The following is a 19860-nucleotide window of genomic DNA, read 5'->3' as shown; positions in this document are numbered from 1 at the left end:
CCTTTCCTAGAAATGAAGAGGAAAATGCTTCTTGCGTTTTTAACTTTGCTTCTGTTAGCCAAGTACTTCCTCCACTATGGCAAGATGTGGGTGTGGTGAACTCTTTGTGCGTAATAGGTGCCAGTGATGCTGAAGCCAGGGAGTGGGAGATAATTTTCAGAAGCTGCCTGGCAAGCAGTTGGACAGCTGGGTGTCAGAAGAATGCAGAAAGTGGCTGGCTTGGCAGCCAGAGCCGTGTTGGTTGGTGGACTAGAAATCACCACTTTCCAGAGAGCACAATGGAAGTAGATATCCCAACCCTATGGAACCTCAGCAGCAACAGGGGGGGTCTGATTCCCTCACAGTCCTCTGAAAACCTGAGTGTTGGATTTTAAAGACGCGGCTAATGGGTCTCCTGGTGACTCAACATGAGTCAATCCAATTAAGAACTGAATCAGGCTCTCCAAATATTCCCATGAAGCTCTTCCTCTGAAGACTTCAAAGTGCATTATGAAGATTCAAAGTGCTAACAAGTAGGATAATCCAATGATGATATCAATTCTGGCATGACGCACTTCCCATGTGAGCAGGGACAAGTCCATTTAGAGGCACACTTACTACAGATATTTAGAAGCCACACAGAGATTTGGACTGAAATATAATAAAGATTGCATCTTGACAATTTTCTCTGTGGAATTCTATAAACTGGTTGTAAAATTTTATAGAAAGAGCATTCCACTAACTGTTGTACTCTGGGGACTTTCCTATAATAAATACCTGTCCTGCTCCATTTTGGAACATAAACCGAGCTTTACTGCTCAGCCAGATCTATTGTCTGAACCATGTAGCCCTAAAATACTGATTGTGCTATCATCCTCCTGTTTGAGGAGAAAAGAGGTTAGAGGCAAAGCTGAAAAGAACCATGTTACATGTTTGTTTAACCCTTCCTTGATAGAGCCACAAAAGAATGCACTAATATCACACAAAGCAGCTGTACAGTTTTAGAACACCTCTAGTTCCTTCTGGGGACAACGATGAAACCACACACTGGTTTCATAGAATCATAGAATCATAGGGTTGGAAGGGACCTCTGGAGATCATCTAGTCCAACCCCCTGCCAGAGCAGGGTCACCCAGAGCAGGTGGCACAGGAACGCGTCCAGGCGGGTTCTGAATGTCTCCAGAGTTGGAGACTCCACCACCTCTCTGGGCAGCCTGTGCCAGGGCTCTGCCACCCTCACAGGAAAGAAGTTCCTCCTCATGTTTAGGTGGAACTTCCTATGCTCAAGTTTGTGCCCGTTACTTCTTGTCCTGTCCCCGGGCACCACTGGAAAGAGCCTGGCCCCATCCTCAGAGGATGGGGACAGGCTCATTTGGGTGAAGCTGCCAACTGGATTCTCAGAAAATAATACTGGGCCAGCCCTTCAAAATGACAAATAGTTTTTTTGAAAGCAGTGATCGTAGGAGCAGCTGAGCACGTTCAGCAGCGTCGCTGCTGCTGTCACAGTGATAACGTTGGGAGCCTAATACTGAACCCACTGAAATGAACAAGAAAGCTGCTATAAGCACCAACAATCCTTGGACTGAGCCCTCATCCAAGTGCTCTTTGTTGCAAAATATGATAGCGCAAATCAAATTTGAGAAACATTTTATTGGCAGCAGAGAGTATGTCTGTCATATGTGTTGCGTTGATAAAGTATGTAAGTCATCACTGCAAACACTTGCACAATATCTAGACAGTTGGAGATATGCTTAAAGCACCTTAATTGCACAGTGGTATGCCAAAAGTTAGCAGCTGAATTGCAGTGGCGTCTCACTGCAGCAAGAAAGGATCAAGATCCTGTAGCTCTAGGTACCATGCAAGAACATTCAGATGACCTCAGACAGTCCCTGAAAATCCCAGCCATCCTTGTCCTAACTATGGGTTCCCGGGTTTGAGAGGTGTTCTTCTGTGAACTAGCACTTGGAGCAGAAGACTGACAGCAATGCCCTTGTTCTCGTGTCCCTATCACACAACCAAAACCACCGCTGGCACTATCTGCCTTCCCTGCTTACAGCTTTCACAGAGGACACATCTATTCCGTAGACTCAGAAGGACCTGGGCACAGCTTTGATCCATGGTCTCGCAGGTTGTGTAACTGCTAGGACACTCCCTGGCACGGCACTGGCCCGTCCCAGCTCGCTCTCCCAGACGATGTCTGGGCACACTTGAGAGACAGCGAAGGCGAAGGACTGTTCCCAGGAGGCCGACTGGATGAGGCCACCTGCCTGGGACACAGGAATGGGGAAAAAGAGTTGAGTCATGTGGATATGAGTCACGATACGCTACTTTGTGTTTGGGTTATTTTATCTTCTAGCCATGGCCAGAGACACTAGGGAATGAACGGTCACTCTTCCTGAGGCACTGGACTCCTCCGGAAAAAAAAGCTGCTTACTGAAAATAGCACTTTGGTGAGAACATGCAAAGAGAAAGCTCCTTACTTTTGAGGAGGTCTGCCCTGCGCTGTGGCTATGCTGAGGACTGCAGCCTCTCGGGCTCCCGTCCAGCTGGATTCAGCAGCGATTCATTCACTAGAAAAAAGTAGAAAAAGAAACAGGAAAAAACTATATGAGGTTTCCATGGCTACCGGACTGTATACTTTCGTCTGACCATTATCGCAAATTTTGCCATCCAAACAAGCAACAGATGTCAGAAATAATGGTTGGGTTTGGTGAGCATTCGTTTCAGATCCACCACAGGGAAAGGTACTGCCTCTGAGCCCAAGCAAGTGGCGCATTTTCATCTGTGGGCAAAATCCAAAGCATAGACAGCCAGACTTCTGAACGCTGTCCCTAGAGCTCCTCTTCAGTAATATTTCCCAATTATGTTGAACTGCTAAATGTGATATTCTTTTGCATTGGTTGCTGAAAATAACCGGTCAAGAGTAACACCGCGTAAGGTTTTCTGAAGGACTAACATATATCAAAAATTGCAGCATTTTGTAGAGAAATGGCACAAACTTTGACTTCTAAAACAATGAAGAGAGGATGGAAATAAAAGCCGTGTAATCAGTTCCTCTTCTCAGTGATGCTGGACTGTGGAGCACATTACCCTGTATTCATTTATGGCATACGCAAGAGCAACAGGTGGAAGTACGAGTGGTGTTTCTTCTTCATTCCCCTGTGTGCCTGGTCAGCTTGTCACTATTATTCAGATAACATAAAATACAGCTTAAAAGGAAAAACTCTCAAAATTTTCATTAACCTCCAACCCTCTACTTGCTTTCCTATTATTCTATTTCATTCTGCTTCCCTATTCCCCCACCCTGGCCCACTGTTCAGAGCAATACCTGGATTCTACATTTTCTACGGAGCCTCCTTCCCTCACTTCCCTGTTTTAGACAAGTTCATTTCTTCAACATGCAGGCAGTTTTAGTCCAGCAAGTTTTAGGACTGAAAGGTTCTATAGAGAATTTCATATCTCTGCCCAAATTTCAAGCATGTAAGGACTTTGCTAAACCAGAATCTCAGGGCTGTGGATTTACTGTTCTTGTAATTCAGACTTTTTTGGCAAAGTATAATAGATCAAAAAACCCCAGAGAGTTTCCTTACATATCTTTGCTGGCTAAACAGTCTGCTTGAACCACAAGCTACTCAATAGTTAATAATAACCAGGTTCTCCCCCCAACACTTGGTTTGAAAGAACTACAAGCTCTGAGTCATTGCACAGTTGATTTGAGCTTAACCCTAAGAGCTCTGTTATGTCGTGGCTTATTCTTAAATCTTCTTGGAAGCAGGGGAGCGTCAACAATAAACTTGTAGGGTTTAACACTCTAACACCAGGTAAACTGCTTTATCTCAATTAAAAATACCAGTAGTGTCCTTTCCACTGCATCACAGAGCCGTAAAGTCATGCTGGAGCAGAAGCATGTGCCTGCTGGTATATGCCTGAAGAGGTTCTGGGAATTAATTCTGCTTTGCAGAACTATTCCAGTTATTCATGTGACTCAGCGGCTGAGACCGGGATCTTCCTGCACTCGCACGGTGACGTGCTGATTCAGGCTGGTTCAGCAGCGCGGGACGGGAGAGACACCTTATCAAAAGAAAAGCCCTTTTGGGGACAGGCTCTCCCAGCAGCTGAAAAGGAAATTTCCGTTGCGCTATCTGCGCTAGGCCGGCGGGGCGAGATTTGCAAGTTATTATTAGATCCGGATGATTTGCTTTCCTCTGGGTAAGAAGGGAATCATTCTTTTCAACCAATAAAATATTTCTTCGTACTGCTGCTGTGCTTGCCCAGATGTGATCTCAGGGCTAAAGGCTGGCATTGATCCAAAGGCAGGCAGAACTCTGAGCCTCTGCTTTCAAAGTCATAGCCACACTCGATACCCAAGTTTTATTTGTAAATGTGTTAGAAAGGATTAATACCCGCCTCTCCCTTGTTAGACGCACATTGCAGAATTGTAAGTCATTTATCAGCACCCCCTAGACTTGTTCAATTTTGTATGTAATGACTGATCAAGACATTCATAACAGATTAACCCTTTATAAACTAATTGGAAATAGTATCTTGACGGAGAGGGCACTCATCAGCCCCGTTATGCACAGCAGATAGGAATTATCTGATTAAAAGCAGGCATCCGGGGTGGAAAACTGAGCATCTCAGCCACGCACTCCACATTCTCCCCGTGGGTAACACAGTCAAGGGAGTGAGTTGAGTCCTCCAAAAGTAAACAGCTGAAATAGCTCTACCAAATGTGAGCCAAAGCATTTTAAGTGACCTGCCCAGGATCTTACAAAACAGACTGGCAGATCAAGAAGACAACTCGTATCTCCTAACTCCTGTCCTTATTTCAGTCCACAAGACCACAGCTGCCCTATAATCACATAATCATAGTTCTGCAATTCTTCAGTGAAGCTGTGAATGCATTTAATCAAGGATCTTAAATCTGCCAGCTCCAGAAAAACAGACTTCCTTTAACATTATGCACAATCTAGTGTTTTTTGTAGGAGCAGCCAGTGTAGTCAATATAATCTCGACCACGTAAACATTACAGCATAGAGAGGTACCTGGTGAAGTGCAGGGGTTACACCTCGCACCAAGCCCTTTGTTTTTACAGTTCATCCTGATACAAATAGCAATTACAAAGTATTTTTGCAATGTATTCTACCAACTGAAATACCAAAGTATCGCTGCCTCTACCTACTGTCCCCCCACAGCCTCCCTCCCCTGACCTTACAGTTGGATTTTCTCTTTCAAGAGACATTATTTTCTGTCTGCTCTGCTGCTACTTCTCCCACAACAAACGGTACATTAAAAATATAGGGGAAACAGTGTGTTTAACCCCTCTAATGGGTAAAAGAATAATGACAGCAGCCCATGATACATACATGAATTGAAAAAAGCCATCTGCTGACACAGGCTTTAGTGGGTATCAATGGCTTGGAGCAGAAGGAGATACTGTCTATAAAACTGAAAACAAGTCTGTCCATAATAGAAAGGAAAGGGAAAAAGAATTCTAGAACTATCTCGCGTTGTTCTCCCTTTCCACCTTGAAGATCTGGAAGACTTCTTAATGACTTGTCAGACTACAGCTGTTGATGTAGGTACAGCCGCTCGTAACCGCCTCCAGTCCATAAAGCTGTAAATTCCTACCAAAAAGAGAACTTAAATTTATCTACTTGAAAAACTTAAACACCCGGTACTCAGAGGCATAAATCCACATGGTATTTGAGGGTTAAAAAACAGAGGAAAACTGTAGCCTGGGAAAATTAGGGGCTTTCCATTCCCGGTGTAATGAAACGACAGATTTAAAGTTCAGAGTGAGAAAAGTCATTGAAAGGAATTAGATTTCAAGCTTCCTGAGACACACAGGCTTTGTTTTTTAAGGCTATTGATAAATCTATCAGTCTCCCGATTACTGTCCCCCCACCCCCTGAAAACCCCTCTAAAAAAGGAATTTGCTGCCTTAATTGGAAGGAAAAGGGTTTAAAGAATATCCACTGTAAGGTCTCTCTGAAGAAGGAAAGTCCCTGGAGGCAAAACAATAATTGGTTTTGACCTTCCGCAGTTAAGGAGGCGTTGGTAAAGACGAGACTTAAACACAGCCTGACAACTGTGAGTTCCAATCAAATTCAGAAAGAGACGGAAATTGGATAAGCAAATTCCTTTTTGTTCATGACCCCGGTCCCGCTTTCCTTTCCCCCTGCAGCATGACACATCAGAATCTTTCCTGCGTACCATAAATCACTCGCAAGACAGCAGTAGCCTTTGAATAGCTGTCTTATATTACGTTCATATCTTCCAGACAAGCGGTATTAGCAGTTCCCCTGTCTCCTCTGGAACAGCACACACGTTAAGCGCAGTACAAAGGCTCGCTGCAGCGAGGAAGGAAGCAGCGTGATTTCATTGCTGTTTTCAGCCTGGTGTAAATTCCCTCTCTCAGAGTTTGGAAGAACTCTTCACATTAGCACCAGCAGCCGCTTGCCAATTTAACAAAATTTGGTTTTGAATGCAGAAACCCACAATTCTCATTCTGTCAGAAGCTGCAGCTGACAAAATGCTTTCCTTTTTGTAAATTAGAGCTCGTAGAGGACGCTCTTTGCCATTCTCCGCCACTGCTCCGGGAAACGTAATGTTTCCTGTGTTATCTTCCGCATGGCAAATGCATCTTGTCTCGGTGTCCCTGCAAACTCCGGGCACCAGCTGGAGGCACCTACAGGCTTCCCACAGCTTGTGCCTGTCGATACTCATCCTCGCCGCTCAGCACGGCCATGCTGGCCAACCGCCCTCCAGCTTGCCAAGGCCTACTCAGGCTCCTCGTGTTATTTGTTACCTGCAAACTCCAGCGATTTTAGGTAAATCACAGAACTTGAACTTCATTTTTCTGATATTTTAAGGCCATCTTAAGTTAATAATGCCTCTAAGGCCCACAGAGCAAAGTTTTCCTTACGATGGCCCTGAATGCAAGCTTACAAATAAAAGAGAAATGGCAAAAACTCACAACACAAAGACCAAATAAAAACTCATGAAGAATCTTTCCACCTTAAATGGCCAGCCAATTTGAGACGGTCACCACTGAAACCCGACTCATGTAATTTGCAGATATGACTCACAAGAGTTGGAGGTCCAAAAGCAACAGGAGCACAGCTTGGAGAGACATCAAGACTTTGGAGACAAAAATTAGTTATTTTTAGGGTCTGATGAGACAGAGGTGAAAGTGTAAGAGGTCTACGATAAGGTAAGTGTGATGTCCAGGTATTTTCTCAAAGTTGAAATGGTTTCGCTTTCTCCTGGAAAGGAACTGAAAGCTGGGAATGGCTTCATATGGATAGAGTTACATGAATTATGAGCAGTAGGACTGTCCCAGAATGCCCGCTCCACAGGCTTTGACCTTTTCTCAAGTTTTGGGAAAAGCTGCTTCTTACACGTGTCTCCTTCAGCTGAACCCAACCCCTGTTACCATCAGCCATGGCTCTTCCAACCCTTTAGGTGTCATGACAGCTGACTTCTGCTGAGCCTATGGAAAGAACTCAGTCCTAGAAGCGCTCCCTTGCTCTTTTAGGCCAGAAGTGCCCAAAGAGTCAATGTGACATTCAGAGCATGACAGCAAAGCAGAAAATCCCGACAGTATCCAAGCCATGCTGCAGCTGCTGCAAGTCAGCAATGCTTAGACTCTGACCTGGCACCTTCCGTGCTCCCTGAGACCAGGGGCATTGGGCCCGAGCCTGCTCCTAGCGAGCAGCAAACCCCCAGTACACAAAGCGCAACCACGACTGATCTTTGGGAGGACCACGTTTGGACCATGTTTCAGAATCACAGATCTCTACCATTTCCATCCTCCAAGTCTCTGCTACCAAGATGCTTCCCAACCATGAGGCCTACCCTGTTTCATTCCTATTTAAAAAGATGGGGTTAATTCACTTTGATTTGGGGAACTCTAGCAATGGATGACTCTCCTTCTGGCTCTGAATTTCATTCTGCGGACTCAGTGGAATTCTACGACTGCTCCCGGTTTCTCTCTCCCGTCCTTAGGAAGTGTTACAGACTGTGACCAGGAGGCACAAATTAGGAGGAGACTGAATACTCGTCTATAATAATGTTCAAGCTGTATGTAGGCAATGGAAATTAATAAAACTGGAACAGGCTCAGCACTGGCACTTTATGTAGGACAATACGTACCTCCTGAGCTGGGTCATGTACCTAGCACGTCCTTGCTGAAGTGCCAACTTTGCAGAGGAATGCTGACACTTACAGGGGTGCTGCTATGTACTATAGTAGTGCAGAGGCTTCTGCAAAGAGCCAGCAAGGCAGGTTAGCTGGGAGCATATCAAAAGCCTATAAATAACATTCTATAAACAAGGTTCCATAAAAGAACTAAAAATAACAAGAGGGCAGTTGGTCAGTTGTTGGGGGGGTTTAAGTTATTTTATTTATTTATGGAGTTCTACTGAATGGGAATGAAGCTTTAGAGCCAAATAAGAAAAGAGAAAACCCTAATACTCAAACTGCAAGATGCCGTGTGCCTCTAACACCCCTAGAAATCAAAGGTGCTGAGTTTCCATCACAGTGGCATGACTTAGCCTAAAACCATGGTCCTAAACCATCGTTGACTATTTACAGTTGTCATTCGACACTTGCTCGGTGTTTGGAAAGGACGATCCTTGATCCCAAGAAGGCTCAATTGAAGTAGTAAGGAATTCTTGCAACTTGTTTTTGTTTCTGCTTCTTGTTTTTAATTTTCATGCTTTGACTTTTTTATGTTTTGTAGCACGTAATAGTGAAACGAGGGGCTTCAGCCATTGATCTCAAAATAGTTCGAAAAAACCCAACCCTGTTTTCAGAAGACAAACCAGAGCCTTAGCACACTGAAGCAATTTATTCAAGCTACCTGGGCAAGTTAGTAGCAGAAAGAGCCCAGTCTCTGCCGTTAGCAAGGCCAGAGTGACTCCTCGATCTTCTCCTGTTTTCAACACTATGAGTTGCACGAAGGGGAGCCCATGATGGCAGGGGTGACATTGGGGCAGGAAATGAGCCAAAACAAGTGTCTTGAGCGTTACTTCCTAACACAGGAGCCGGGTAGAGTTTTCTATCATGATCCTTTAGCTCTCCCTGTTAAGTGCTATAGCGGTTTCTGTTAAGAGGAGGTCAGCTGAGGACCCGAGACAGACAATTTTCACATACTGTTCCAGCGTAAGGCCGCAGGAGCGAGCCCAGCAGAGCCTTGCCTTCTGCATGGCACCTCAAGTTTGAGATCTCCTCAGTTATCCATAGGCAGCTGTTCTAGGAAAACACGCCATACTGCTGGGGTGCGAGCATGTCTGCAGAGTCACGCTGTGGCACAGAGGCAGCTCTCTTGACTTGGAGGGCACTTTGCCCTGCATATCCTTTTAGGTCACCACATTAGTTTTCAAGGTCTCTTGAGTCCCTCAAATGTACGTTTTAAAGATCATCAAGGCAGAAGCTGCCTTGCTTTCAGTGACACCTCTGTCGAATTATGCTCTCCTCTAAGAGGGGGGCAACCTAGCTTTCCCCTGTCCAGACATCCATGCTATGAGGATGACACACCGCCAGTCACACTGTTCACACCAACTGTGGCAGTAAACTTTATTTCAACTTTGACATTTAGTTCCTGTACGGTGACTCATGACCGCCTATGATGCTCCATTTACGGATGCAAGACTCAAAAGCCAATGCAGAAAAATCAGCAAAGTACAGAAATCAAAAAGAACTATTTGCTGAAAGAAGGCACCTCATCATTTTTATATACTGCAGGGAGGAAACAATAGATGAGGACAAGTTCCAGTTGCTATGCCTTTTAGCAGAGAGAAGCTGGCAAGTGATATTTGAAGTACACTTTACTAAGCGTACTTTTACCTAGCATACTTTTTAAAAAGTCTACCAGTCAATGGTGCCACCAAAGCCATTCAGCGTAACGAAACCATCAGGTCTTCCAGTTTCCAGAGTTCTAGAAAAAAATGGGACCACAAAATTGTTTTAGAGTGCATTGAATGAAACTGCAAGGAACACCACAAGCATAAAACACAACTACCTAAATTCCTTATTTTGTTCAGCCTATTGATAAGCCTTGACTGACTTACAGCACCTAAGAGAAACTTGTGCGATGAATGACAATTTGTGTCCCTTCTGACCAGGTCTGGGGTTTCTCAGGGGTGCTGGGAGGTGACAGCAGCAAACACGTTCTGTTTCTGAAGGAACAGTGAAGCACGTGGGCCCGGGGCTCCGTCGTTGTCCCGAGGAATCCACCATGGTGAAGCCAGGACATCAACCACAGCTGACCCAGACACAACCAAGTCCCCTCCGCCTGTCCCTTCTAAATTTACTAGCTATATTATGTTCTGCATCTATTTATGTAGCTGGTGCTGAGAGCACACTAGGAAAAAATAATAATTCTTAAAATCCCAAATTAACTTTCTATATGTGGGTGTCTAGAATTACTTCACAGATACCAACTGGGGCAAACATGGTTGTATACAAGAAGTTAGCGATTTTGTCTTTGTAGGTATTAGAGATTGTTCTCTTAGGCTGAATGAAGACATCGGGAAGACAAAGTAACACACAATTTCACAATTAGCATTTACGTAAAATCTACATTATGTACAAACGCATCTTCCAAGGACGTGCTTCACTTTCTCAGAGACTGAAAAGATGCTCCTTTGAAACCTTTAATTTCACAAGGAATACTTCCTCATACCTTCAGTGTACATATGAAACCATGAAACCTCCTTTACAGATGGAGCTGAGCTCTGAGGTCAAAGACAGCTCACAGATTCCCAAAGCAGGATTACTGCCGAGCTCTCGATTACTACTGGTGACTTCACCAGCTGAAGAACAGCCCAGAGTGCCCAAGTTTTCCTTAAGTTGCCACCTATAGGCATAAAATGCATTACCAAACTCCCGCAGCAGAACATCAGTAAACAGCTAAATGAGGGCATATACGTATCTGCTGCCTGGAAAACGTCCAAGTTAACATACTCAGAAACCCAACTCTTTTCCCTCATCTTGCATCACAGAATTATTTATTTGCCCAAAGGCAGTTCGAGGCAATTAGTATATTCAAAGGTTGGTATTAAGGCTGCTATTGATAGTGGCGTGGGGAAGAAAATTGCAGCAAACGTCAGTAATCTGAGCATTTTTGGACTAGAACAGTGTTCAGATTAATGAACGTCAATGCTATTTCAAGGTTATGTTTGCTAATATTAGTATGTAGTCAGACATACCAGAGTGCTGCTTTTCTTTTTTTTTTTTTTCCCCCTATTTTTCCTTAAAGCCAAAGTTTTGACTTAAGACAAAATGTAGCCATGGCAGCAGGAGTGGCAGAGGGGATAACACGTTACCACTGAGCTGGCCAAGTCATTTGGATTAGCAGGTTTGGGAAGAAAGAGGTTTTAGTATATTTAATTAACTTGTCTTGGAGTTCTTGATCTTGTTTCAAACCACTCAACCCTTAAGGTCTCTCATGAGTCAACATTTCTAACCCAAGACTTGCAGGAGAATTTTTGAATGCACCTAAATAGTCCAGGATCTCGCTAGTTTGGGGATGAACTTACACTTCCGAAAGGTGTTTAAAAAAAAAAAAAATTCTCTCCAGAACCTGAGTGCTTGTCAACAGGTGTAGCTAATCATAACTTATTGTTTCACCTAAATATTTTCCAAGGTAAGAGAACAATTGCTTATTCCTATTTCCATCTGAATGTGTTACCATTTTTTTGCTTCCCCCGAACTTGGAAATAATTTTCTAAGCTCTAAAAAGCCTCAATATTTATGTTTTATGTAAGCAGCCTGAAAAGGTCAAGCCTAAGCATTTGATAAGAGGAACAAACCCAAGTTATTAGACACCACTGGAAAAGCAGGCACTAAAATGTTCTCGGGCACACTATTCAAGTGATGCTTATGCAAAGATATGCCTTTTGTGCCTCAGTCAGACCACCATGGCAGAGATCATGTCAGTGCTTCCACTGTAAACTTGAAATAGAATTTATAAATGAGCCCGAAAGCCAAGGAGAAGCTTTGACAAGGGCACATCCATTTCAGTGCAGAGCTGGACCAGAAGCAGCTCGCTCAGTTTCAGTTTTAGCACACACACCGAGCTGGAAATACAAAGTCAGTGATTCAAGCTGGATTTTTCAAACTTGCATGGAGAAGCCTGGGAGAAGTGGCAAATGGTCGGAAGGTCCTCTACACCAGCTACTAGAGTCCTGTGCTCACATTGCAGCCCTCCTGGCGTGGGAGTGAACACACTGCGGTCAGGATTTACAGTGGTAAGGAAAGGGGCGAGAAGATCGTGGATGTTGGCTCTCTTTCTTCCACCTCCCCTCGCCAGGTCCTGTCTAGAGCTCTCTTTTGCTCACCCTGACAAGCCTGGGACGTGTGGCGCAGGAGGATGGGACAGGAATTCCTCTTACACATTTTTTTCCTCCTGAGGGATGAAGTGCTGACACAGAAACATCTTGGCCATGCCTAAACTCCCTTGCTTGAATACAAGCTGGAGCTTCACACAGCCAAGTGGCTGGACCTCATTGCACCTGGACTTCAGGACAGAGCTGGTGTGGGAGCCAGGTCTCCCCTTCTATCGAGGTTCTCCGCCTGGAGGCCAGCTGGGTTGTGGCTAGACACAGCCCACGGAGAAGAGACAGAAGAGCGGTCTCACGAATTCTTCCATTTGATACAGCCTTTGGAGAAGCCTCAGGCACTTGGTATCGCACAAATATTGTAGCAAACCCTGACCTTGCTGCGAAACATCTGTTTAACAAACCACCACTGATATATTTCCAGAAGGAATTATATCATGGAGATATTTTGCTTTTATTTATAGTAAAGCCATTAAAGAATGACAATGTGCCAAAAGTACCGCTCTGGTAGATAGGCTATCACAAGAGCTTTCTTTTCTAAGTGGGAGGAAAAAACAACTCTGCCACAGCTTTGTGTTGTATTTCCAGTCAGAGAGTGACCTGACGGTGACCAACCTACTTAGCTAACATATACTACACTTTACACAGGTTACATCACACAATCTGCACGTTGCTTATTTGCTACCTAACATTAGTCATTAAATAAATATTAATCTGATAGGTGGGCATCTTAACCGGGCATGCAAAAATGACACCAGATGTAAAGAAACAACTTCTGCATTACGTCCACACAAGCAGGTAACGCAGAAATGCAAAGGGAGTGTGGGGTACCCCAGTTTGCTACCACCAGAGTAGGTAAAGGTACATCAAAAGAAAGGTACGCAAAAGAAAACATCTCCCTGAATAGTCCACCAGTTTAATAGACAGCTTTTTTGTTTGCAGGTAGAAATTTATAATTTGTGGAACTTCAAGTCATTGAGGTTGCTTGATAAACAAACAGGAACTGCTTGACAGATGCTGGGGTAAGGGAGGAAGGGTAGAATGCTTTCTATTGCAATCTCTACAGGTTTTTATAGTATATCACACTGTCCAGGTGCGCCCTGGTAGTCCCTTGAAAATAATCTCTTACATCTTTCACATAAGATCCTTTCCCCATAGAATTTCATCTTATTACATTTTATAGAAATGCAGCCACCTTCCCAAATTCAAATGAGCCTTCAGTTTCTTCAACAACACATCAAGTACGGTACAGATGCTCCAATCTGGGGTCAATTTCAGTTCTTAAAAAACAAATTACTCATAGTACGTGTTCAGCTCATTATCCATGTGGGAGTAAGAGAGTGAGAAGTATTACTGTTTACCCACCTAACTAGCAGATTTCTCCCCTACTGCTGTACTACTTTTCTTCCATTGTGACTCCAAGAAGATAACTTGCAAATGCTCTAGGACCAACTCTGCTAAGAGGTAACCTTCCCAGTTAAACAGCCCCGTGGCTATGTATGTATGTAGGTATGTATGCGTAACAAGGCATGTATATGTATGCAAGGCCATGCCCTGAATTTGGAATTGTCAATTGGAATCAGATTGCATGAAATTCTCCCCTTTCTGACTTTAGACTCAGGATTTCACGCTGGGTACTGAAAAATTCTTTATTCTGCTATTTTCAACGCCCTGAATTGTCCAGTTTGCCATAAAGACCATTAAAAACTGTGATAAAGCCAAAGGGGCACTGGAACATATGGTTACCTTCAACTAGTCCAAATAACAAAGACCCCCCCCCCGCCAAGATCTGTTGCAGAGAGGCAACATTAGGGAAATATCTGGCAAGAGCACCACATTTTTGTCTGGATGACTCTAAAAGAACCAGGTGAAAGGAAGCAGTGGCAGCCTGCTCTGTGACCGTTGAGACGACTGTGATACAACGTGCAAATGGGAGAGTGCTCTGGAACGGACCTTAGTTCTGCCCGATAGACAGGCAATCCATAACTTCAGGTATTTTAAAGACCAAGTTGCTGGAAATGAATACTATGCAGCTATCACAAGCTAAGTCTTCAAGGTATTTAGCAGATTTTTCAGAGAATCTAAGTCATCTCTGAATCACTGAGAGATTCACCATCTAAATTCCTCTAGGGCATTCTGGAGGATAAGCCCTTCAATACTGTGCATTTGACAGGAGTTTTGCTGTTAACAACATTAAAAAGCAAATATTGTCCCTATTTTACATCACAAAATCTCACTTGAGTTTAAAATTTTCCTCTAACCCATCCTCCACTATTTTCAAACTGAAACAGTCTTACTTTTATCCAAAGCTAATTGAGCTACTGAACAATTTACTAAAAGCTGGATCTAGTGTGACCACAGAAGCAGTTTCACACCAGGAAGGACTCTCTCCTCCTGTTTGATAGTGGGTGTGTCTCACCTTCTGTCACCAATATTTCCACGGCACGCACCAAGCACCGAGTCCTGGTCTCCCATTGAGTATTAAACCGCTCACCACCCCGGGATGCCTGCCAGTGCCTGCAGCTGGACCAGAAGCTCATGGACAAGCCCAGCAATCGCCCATACACAGGTCTGCACGTTAGTCTTGCTGGAGACACTGGTAACAACCCAGTATCCCACTCCGCAGACTCTGTACCATGAACACCTCCATGGTGAACACCTCTGTCACCACACAGAGAGGCTTTGTAGAGCAGGAGGAAAATGGTCTGCTGTGGATAGTGCAGACTTTTGTCCAGCTCTGGCTTTTAAAACAGGAACAGCAGCGTTTCCTCGTTGGTGTGTGATGCCACTCCTTCCCATGCGCAAGCGTGGAATTTGTGGACATGGTGGGAGATGAACGTTAATCTCAGTGCACGTCTCTCATCTTACTGCCTTTTAAAACCTAGATGAAGACTGTGCTGTTACTGTTCTCCTGCCTTTAAACAAGCCCTTTCATTTTGATGCCTTGTGCAGGGCTTTTTGTTTTGCCTTTGGCTTCCTTTTGACTTTGATTCTTTTGCGAGAGTTTTTATCCCCCTTCTAGATGTCCCGCCCACTCAGCATCACTTGAAATGAAAAGATTAGATGTCAGCTCGTCTCCAAGTACAGAATAAAAGAGAACAACAAATTCTACCAAGGGTCTTGCTCAGACTGTAAAAATAAAAGATGAGTTTGTATTGGCAAAGGCCTCTCTTGATCTGTTAATATCAAGGAAGACAAAATTATCTGTGTTCTTTGTGAAGCAGCAGTTGTTTTAGTGGGGAAGGAAGCCAAGACAGCTGTTAGATAGTTCAGTACAAAATACTGACAGTGACACACCAACAACAACACCAGCAGTGAGGGACTCGGCCAAACCGCCAAAACACCAAATATTATTAATGCTTCTGCTTTTAAAAAGTTTGACAAACTGCAATAATTTAACATTTTCAGAGTGAAAGATGACTTTTTAGTTCATCTTGGCCTACTGTGCTTAAAGGATACTGCAGAAAGGGCAGCAAAATCCCTCAGATACAAAAGACAGTGTGGAGAACAAGGAAGCAGGTCTTGGTCAGCGGTCAAGATGAAGTGGGGAAGGAGCCGTCCATGTTTGGTTTGGATGCAGGACTTTACTCCTTTGAGGAAGGAGAGGCCGTGAGATTTCAACAGCTTTTGAGGAGTCCTCAGCTTAAGCTACTTGAACAAATGGCTTTGTCCACATGACCTGCAGCATACCCAACCCCATGACAATGGATTATGAAATCATTTTTTCCACTTCCTTCAGGCAGGATGAAAGACGGCGTGCACTGCGGTCAGGAGCAAACCGGAGGTTCCTGACTGGGACCCTGCTCTCACCCTGTCATCTTGCTCTGGTGACTTGACCTCTCCTGAACATCATTTTCTCCGTTTGTTCTTACTTCCCAGGAAGGTTTTATTTCCAGACCTTCAAGGCTTTCAGATAGAGCTAATATCTAAATACAAGGAATTTAATTCTGCTTCCAGTCACCTGTCTCATACACACCACCAGGAGTAAATAGAGTTGAACCCATATAGCTACAGATAAGCTTCATGTTGTGCTCAGCAACAGAGATGCTAGGGAGCAAAATTTGGCCCATCAGCATGAGCTCCAGCCACCAGTGTAATGCAAGCTGTTGAAGACTGCAATAAACTTGCTCTCTGGCCTCCTTTGGAAGGTTTCTTGTCCAATTTCTCCCCTTCCAGGCCTCCTGTGTCCTCTGGAAAAGCTTTCTTTTACTCAACTACACCCTTCTACACGGCACTCTACTTTTCTCTCCAGCTGCACCTTCAAAGCTTTGCTAACTCCAATTACTGTCTAAATTGCATTTATGGGAAAAAAAAAAGTCGTTTTCTTTGAGTGCAAAATTACATGTTGGCTGTTTTCTTATGGATTTGGATCATAAGAGAACTTAGAGAAACAAAATACAAACTTACAGCCCAGCTTGGCTGGAAGTAACAGCCTTTGTCCTGCATCAATGGATGTAGTAGAGAACGGAGCATGATACATTTTTTATAATAACAAGACCCCACAGGTCTGATGGAAATCAAAGTCCTTCACCCCACCAACTGAAAGCTCCCACTTACGCTGTGGGCCTCTTCCAAAAGGGAGCTCAGCCCTAGATCTCCCGAAACACTCATTGCTTATACTTGTGGAGAAATTATAACGAACACCCTTTTCACAGCATCACTGACTTCTGCAACCTTTTCCCCCCTCTCTTTTTTTATAAGGGATGCATCACACCCTAAATTCTGCAACAGATGTTCTTTACAAGGCAAGAACAACTTACAATGAGTGTTTTGTGAATAGGGAACTCATACTTTTCAAACCCCTGGTTTTGCATGTGTATGCAGCTCGCCTGCAGCAAGCACAGTCAGACTCAGTGAAAATTCCCGAGATCCTCTGACCTACGAGTGGGAACTTTCCCAAGACAGAAGTGGATCTGACAAGTCAGCAAGTAAAGAGAGATAATTTTTAGAATCTGAAAGTCAGTAGAAATACTTAAATATCCACAGCAAAATTCACTTTCAGTGTACGTTATCTCATATTTCAGGTTTATGCTGTGATTCAGCAACGTTTTTACTCAGGGAGCAGATCCTTTTTACTCACCAGATTGAAGATAACCTTGCCAAATGGGAACTTTTATGAAGCTGCCCACTGAATTCACGGGAGGTGAAAGTAAAATTGCGGTTCTAACAGCAACATCCCCTGTCAAAGTCTTTGGCGTTTTATACATAAAAAAACTTTTCTGCAACTTCTCTTAGCATTTTCAACAGCTGGATATTATACTGTATTCATAGGCAGGTCCAAATATAAATAGTAGTTTCTCTACTGACCCACATACTTGGCCTATATTCAGAGTCTTTTAAGATGTTTCCATTAGCTGCACAACAGTGTCAGGTATTTCTCCAGTGTAATCTTATTTATGAGGTCCTGGTTCCCAGAACAAAACAGGACTAGATCAACTGGAGTCGGGCTCTTTGCTCGCAGTTGAAAGGCTGGTTTCCTCCTGTCCTCCGTATCTTTATCCTCAGTATCTTTCATGGCCACATTTTCGGTTCTTATTTCCAGTTCTTATTGTCTGTCTGCCTCCTCTCTGGCTACTCTCCAGTGCTTCTGCTTCCAGCTTCCCTGGACAATCCCCTCTGCCCACAATGCTGAATTTCAGCCTAGCTGGCAAATGATTGTTTCCTTGGAGGTAATGGTTCCTTTTTTACCATTTTTTTTCCAAAAAATAACTTGACTGCTTTTTTACATCTACTCTGAATGAAGAAAAATTGTCAACACCTCTGGATTCAGGGTTATATGAAGGAAAGAAGACCGAAGGAGATGAAAAGCCACAGCTGATGGGGGAAAGTGGGAAAATAAAAATCAAGGAAGGAAGCTAGTAGAAGCTGAGGCACATGGCTCCACAATTACTATTTTTTAATATTTTATAACTTCATTTACTGTACTCCTGACTCATCTGGTCTGTGAAATCCCCAGTCCAGAGAAATCAGAGTAACCAAATTAATCTAAGTACAAAAAACATGGCTCAAATCCTCTGGCCTTTATCTGGGGAAGTCTTTTATTGGAACTTTCAGCTGGAAAGAGACTGCAAGAATTTGTGGCCGTGGAGCATGCAGTTACAATAAATATATAATTCATCATGGAGAGGTTTGTTAAAACCGTTAGGAATAAAATAAATGTTCTTCTTTCCTATTGAAAAGAGATGTCAGTTTTTCTCTGACGATTACTCAAAGGGCTAGCCAGGCAGAATAAAGGCTTATTACATTAGAAAGCATATAGAGCCCTTTTATGAACTCTGGCTGCAGCCGTTCTCTTTGTGAGACTCTTTGTTTCAATTTGTTTTTCAGCAGCTGTATCTGATCTGTATCTTGCACACTTTCATCCTGTGACAAAACACAGCTGCAAAGTGACTAGAAGTTCCTCATCTGTCCCCTCTGCGTGTTCTCACAGATGGGATAGGTACCTATGAGAAGCACCAAAACCAATTTACGGGTGTTAAATCCGATAAATAATTTTACATTGAGTCACAAGGTCTGGCTATCTCTCTGCTCATCTTTCTTGGAAATATGAATGATAGGACCGTATCACGAAAGACATCAAAGTTCACCAGTATAAAATGAAGGCAATTACTGGCATAACAGAGTGACTGGGATTGCAACCCCTTGAAAACAAGGTTTTAGGGCAGAAATACTTTGTTTTCAAATGCAAAATAGAAAATTCATCATTATGTGTTTAATCTAAACCTTATACTCCGAAAAATCCTTGACACTCACACAGGAGTGGCAAGAACACAACCGATGCACAACTTCAAGCCTCTCCTTTCCTGATTTACAAAGGCATTACCATAGTTGAGATATTGCAGAGTCCCACTGTATAAAATGTGCGTGTTAATACTCCATTTGACAAAGCTGTCTCAAGAGAAAACTGTATTTCTGTAAATGCACCCCTATGTCTTCCCTACCATCCCTTACTCCCTACCGTTTCCCGAGTGCCACCCTTCACAAGCTGAGGAGAAGAGGAGACATTTGTAAGCCTGATGGGGGAACGCAGAAGACATCATGCAGGAGCAGGCTGATTTTACACAGGAGGGTTGCAATGAATTCAATGCATTCCTCTGGGACACCAGAGGAAGAGACATGAATATCCCAGGACTGCTAGACTTGCCCTCTCCCCCAAAGTATTCCCTCTCTTGAAGTTTCCTGGTTTCTTGAAGCACATCCTCCTGAGGTCGATCCTCCATCCACATGAGCTGCTCACCACAGATGGGTTACTCCATTCCAACCCTGCAAAAAGACCACTAGAAACGCTCTTGTGGAGCCCTCTCCTTCCCGGCCCAGGTACTACTGGCCAAGGGCTGCTGAAGAATCAATCCCACAGCTGCCAATTGTGATTTACAAAGAGGGAGCTAAAATGATACACTAATGACTGCGACTCTTACCACTAATTACCACTTATTCAGGCACTAATGGACTTCAATGGCCGACGAAAGTCAAATGTAAAAGCCTTTGCAATTTGAAAAGAACCATTTTAATTTATTAAACATTGTGGATCTCA

General features: G+C 43.6%; 1 protein-coding gene across 2 annotated transcripts in view; it reads right to left on the bottom strand.

The window, feature by feature from the left end:
- Nucleotides 1–19860, bottom strand: part of FGGY (FGGY carbohydrate kinase domain containing) — a 327916-nt gene that overhangs the window by 174810 nt on the left and 133246 nt on the right. For both annotated transcript variants that reach the window (XM_054211719.1, XM_054211718.1), the window contains exon 6: nucleotides 2460–2549. The gene's annotated coding sequence lies outside the window, so the exon portion shown is untranslated. The remainder of the gene's footprint in view (nucleotides 1–2459; nucleotides 2550–19860) is intronic.

The sequence above is a fragment of the Rissa tridactyla genome, chromosome 8 (assembly GCF_028500815.1).
Source record: "Rissa tridactyla isolate bRisTri1 chromosome 8, bRisTri1.patW.cur.20221130, whole genome shotgun sequence".
NCBI lineage: Eukaryota > Metazoa > Chordata > Aves > Charadriiformes > Laridae > Rissa > Rissa tridactyla.
This window is presented reverse-complemented; position numbering and strand designations above follow the sequence as displayed.